This window comes from Octopus bimaculoides, chromosome 20, assembly GCF_001194135.2.
Source record: "Octopus bimaculoides isolate UCB-OBI-ISO-001 chromosome 20, ASM119413v2, whole genome shotgun sequence".
In the NCBI taxonomy this organism is placed as follows: Eukaryota; Metazoa; Mollusca; class Cephalopoda; order Octopoda; family Octopodidae; genus Octopus; species Octopus bimaculoides.
This window is the reverse complement of record NC_069000.1, coordinates 26954741-26960249: the sequence shown is the minus strand read 5'-3', so window position 1 is coordinate 26960249 and position 5509 is coordinate 26954741.

The following is a 5509-nucleotide window of genomic DNA, read 5'->3' as shown; positions in this document are numbered from 1 at the left end:
TGAAGAGGCCTAGAGAATCATCCATGTACCTCTATTTCATCTATTAATTACTTCAGTCTACTGGAGTGATATAGATAGAATGAAGCATGTCACCCCTAGACTGAAACAGCTGTAAGTCATTATCCCATTTTCTGTCACTATATGTCATTTTTTAATTACTGATATGACATAATATGTCACATGTTTTTGTATATTGTTATTATTGTCCTTTTAGTAAACAAATAAACAAGTAAATTGACACAATACAATGTCTGCAAGTTGATGAATACCACCATATATTAATAATTTAGAGAAGAACCACCAAGATGCAAGTCAAACAATGAAGGAGATCAGACACCATCAAGAAAAGCCTACTATACAGAATACCAGTTTAAAAATCTGAAAAATCCAAAAGAAAATTTATAATCCATAAAATCTATAAAATATTAGATTAAAAATTTAATTCAGTTTAGTAAATTTATAAAAACGAAAGTGAATAGTAGACTATGCGTGTTTCGTTGCCAAATAAAAATGGAAAAGATCTGGGCAATTTACAATAAATCGATCAAGATAAGTTCCACTCAGAATGAGGACACTCTTCAGGTCTTCTAACTTCAAAAAACATATCCTAATATTTAAAATGCAATAAAATAAAATAGGAAAAGTAGAAATATCTGTACGTTTAGGCAATTATTAGTACAATATATAAAGTGTCAAGGTTTTATAATAAAAATTATCTGTCAAGTTAAAGGCATAAATCCTCTAATAAAGAAATACTTTCTGTAGATTAAGAATAAGAAAACATATAAAAAGATAGTGTTGTCAACTATTACATGAATTCGGACATTCAACAGTATTAATAAAAAGAACAACATCACTTATCTTATCAAGGATTCTTTGTTGACTGTAGTATTACCCATGAAGCACAGAATTTATACGATGTGTATCATGTGACAAAATGGCATTTATTAGTGACCACAAATATTAAACTTTCCATGCAGAATTAAAATATGTAAAACACGTGACAGTATGGCGTTAAAAGGGGAAGAGGGAAGAAAAACTTATTACATGAAAAATGACGAAGTATGTATATAGACGGGGAACCAAACAATAGTAAGCTATTAAGTGGAAGATAAATAATTAAAGTTTAAGTGATAGGAGCTAATAATGTAAATGTATCCAAGGTACGTAAGATATACTATATTATGAGGAAACTAAACTTTATTCTCTATGAAGTCATTACAATATCAAGTATTATAAAATAAGGTTTACATAAACCTATTATTCGAACTAAGTATTAATCACAAAACCATCACAACTAACTAAGCTTAATTCCCTTCTACGATGTCAAACTAAAGCAAATATTTTAAAATAAGGGCTCCATTGGCTGCAACAACCTGGCTTCTGTTGTTTAAGAAGTCGTGCAACCACTCTCCAATTTTCCCAGTTATGCCAAGTCTCCGTAGTTTGTGACAAATCATCCCACGATTAACTTTATCAAAGGCCTTTGCAAAGTCAAGATATATCACATCTACATTTGAGTGATTCATAGTTTCAACACCCAGTCATAGTGTTGCAAAAGTTGTGTAAGGTACTTTCTGCCTGAGTGAAAGCCATGCTGGGTGTCAGCAAGCAAAACTATCTTCAAGGAACGAGATTAGCTTCTTCCTGACAATGCACTCCATGACTTTGCTGACATGAGAAGTTCTATAAATCTTAGCATCTACTCTGCTACCTCCCTTACGGATAGGGCATATAGTGCCTTCCTTTAACATTTTGGGAAGTCTCCCTGTTGTGAGAAAGCTCTGCAAGAGAATCTGAAGTGGTCTTGCTAGAACCCCTTTGCATTTCTTCAGGAGGATTGCTGAGAATCCATCAGGGCCTGTGACTGAGTTTGAGCTCATTTCATCAATGACTAATATCATATCAGTTGTGTGTGTGTGTGTGTGTGTATATGTATGTGTGTATGTGTATATATATACATTAGACAAAATGAGATAACAAAACCAAGGCTGTGAGTAGTTTTCAGGACATTTATAAAGAAAAAGATATAGTCTTATAGCTGTTTCTGGGATATTATAGATATCACTTCATCAGAGATATCCATATATATATATATATATATATATATATATATATATGTGGCTCATCTGGAAAAGTTCCTTGGACCCCGCAACATGTTTAAATTCAAGAACTCAACTTTTTGGATCATGTCCACATGTCACAAAATACCTGTTACAGTTTTGGGTCCCCCAAGATCATGGATAGAATCCACATTTCTACTATGTTCCAGCACAAGCTTTTCCATATGTTTGAACATCCATTAATTCTTTTATTTTTTATATATATTTTTTCATTTTTTCCTTTTTAATTGAGTGAGTATGTATGTGTGTGTATATGTATATGTATGTATATATATATATTATAGAACCCCTTTGAATTTTTTTAGGGGGATTGCTGAGAATCCATCAGGGCCTGTGGATGAGTTTGAGCTCATTTTATCAGTGGCTGGTATCACATCAGTTTCCTCTATTTTGATGCTATCAATGATTGCCATTTCATTGTGTTAAGCTATAGAGCCAAAAAATTCATAAGGCATAGCTACTTACAAGTGTCCCAGTAGAGTGGTGAAAACACTCTTGTATTGCACATTCAGTATTTCACTGATCCTCTGCGGGTCTGCAGTTAGTGAGCCCTTTTCTTCGCATAGTGGCCCTATTTTGTACTGTGCTGAAGCAGATTCTTTTGCATATCTATAGAAGGCTTTAGAGTTTGTCTTAATATTTTTGAGAGCCCTGGCTTCTTTTTCTGGCCTTTTCATGGGAGTGTTTCAGTTCATTTTTTGTTTGAGATAGGAGCGTTTGTTATCCTTTAATGGCCCATTTAGACAATTTGAAATTTTTGCTCATCGTCTCATTAGACTTCTCTCTCTGGGTATTATATTTTTCTGCTGGCTTGGCATTCTCTCTGGAGCAAACTTACTGCATATATCATGCATGATTGTTATAAAGTGTTGTAGCTTTATGTCAATAGAGAGACTAGCAGACCAGTATCTTCCATGACCTCTTTCTCGATACCCTTCCAATCAGCTTTGTGAAAGTTCAGGCTGGAGAGGAGTTAGGTGCTTCTAGTAGCCTACATGTTCATAGTCTTCTGTGGACCATACATTGTTAGTTCTATTAAGTGATGGTCCAAGAAAACCATCGGTGTCACCTTAACATTATGGATGATTTCCATGTTGCTTGTGAAGCAGAGATCCAGGACATTTTTAGCTCTTGTTGGGTGGAGCACTATTTGCTCCATAAAGAGCATGTTAGTGAAGTCAAGCAGAGATTTTGCATGCCTCAGACCATGCAGTGACATACCTGAGAGAAAGCAGCCCTCAGGCCATTTGACATAAGGAAGTTTGAAGTCCCCTAGAAGAAGTATGTGCAAGCTGTCATCCAGGTTGGTTAATACTTCTTTTATTTCTTGGAGGCTCTCTTCAAATGAATCCCCATGATTTGCAGCAACTGGTGGGTGATACTTCGTACATATTACAATTTTCGTCTGTTTAATGTGTACCACCAGAGTGTCACAAACTGAGTTTGAGTGTGACAACAGGACTACTGGCATGACATCTTTCCAGATGTACATTGCCACTCCACTATGAGTCCTTTCTCTCCTACCAGTTTGAATCAACACATATCCTAGTATGTGTATCTCAACATTTGATATGTCCACATGCAAATATTTTTCTGTAAGTGACATGTATATTGCTTGATCACATGTCACTAAGTCTCTTAGGTACTGTGTCTTGCATTGTTAGGACGTTATGAGGCCCGATATTCAGTAAGAATACTGGTGTGACATGTATGATGTCAGTAGTGGCTACTGATCTGACATGCACCAAGGTGTCAGAGGTGGCCACCCTAGATCCTTTGTTATTTGAGGTGGTTGTGAATACTGGTAAGTGTTTATCATACTGGATGTCTGATGAAGCCAGGTCAGCTGCCCTACAAAAAAGTAACCTCCAAAAAAGCCTGTTGTTCAGCAGCCGCTATCTGCACTGTATCCACAGTTTGTTTCCTCCTAGGAGCTGTGAGTGCACCATCCACACACTTCCATGGGGGTGGAATTGTATCTTGTGATCTAACTCTGCATCGCTGGAGGCTGTTCTTCCTGGTCTTCAGGTGAGTGGAACGAGCACTGCTCACATGGGATTTGGGATGAGCAAATCTGCAGCCTCTTCCAATGTCGCCATGCCAGCAGGTACCCTTTACATAGAACTTGCAGACTGGCTTGGTTTCCTTTTTACCAGAGCCATTGTCTTTGCAGGTTCTATTTCATTTTCTTTGTGAGCCCACCTTGGGCCCACATCCATTCTCAGCTTGCTGGCCTGCTGGTGTCTTTGTCTTTATTTGGTTCTGCTTTATTTGCTGCTTTTGTTCTCCTCTACACGTCTTCACCTTTGGCTTCGTTGGTCTCTCCTATTGCACTTTTGCATTCTTCATGGACTCACAGCTGTCCAGGATGTTGGTGTCTTCTTTGTTTTGTTACTCTCTTTCAGCTTTACCGTGACCCTTCTCGGATTCTATAGAGTCACTAGTTTCTTTTTCTTTTTCACCCTTTTGTACCTTCACCTCTTCTTTAAATATTTTCACTAATAATTCCATGTGTGGGTTGTATTCAGGTATATGAGTGAAAGAGCTCATTCTTTTTCCTCTCACTTTGAGCCATGGTTCAATAGAAACCAAAGCTCTTCAGGGTCTCTGAAATAACAGTGTTTTGCAACATTCCTACCGCCAGCTTCCATGCAAGGAGCATTGTTTTAATTTCCTTGACCTGCCAGTTTCTCTGAATTTTCAAACCTAAGCTTTCTTTTGTGCAGTTTGCTTTACTGAGGTCCATGTTGCTGAGATAGGGAGAGAAAAGATACGCCAAGAAGAAGTGAGGACAGATATATATATAGAGAGAGACATGGTGAAGAAAGCAGAGTGATAGACAGAGGAATAGAGAGAGAGAAATGTAGAAAAAGTGAGGGAGCAGAGAGAAAAGAGATATAAAGGTAGTGAAGAGAGCAGAGATAGATATAAAGATAGTGAAAAAAGGAAGACGGAAAGGAGAGATGTAAAGGTAGTGAGGGAAAGCAGAGAGAATATATATGCACTGCAGGAGTAAAAGAGAGAGAGAGGGAGGGAGAAAGAGAGATACAGTGAGTGAGAGGAGAAAGACAAGACAAACTAGAAACAGAGATAAATCGGTATGTATGAGAGGGAGGATATATATAATATATACATATACATATTATATATACATATATCTATATTATACATACATATATATATATTATATATACATATATATATTATATATACATACATATATATATGTTATATGTACACATGTATATATATATTATATTGTTATTCCTTTCCCATTTCTAACAAAGCTGTCCGATGAACGGGAGCATGAAACTCAGAGTAACAGTCTTTTGTTATATTTCTGCTGCTTTTAAATAAAGTGTATATATTATATATGCATATGTATA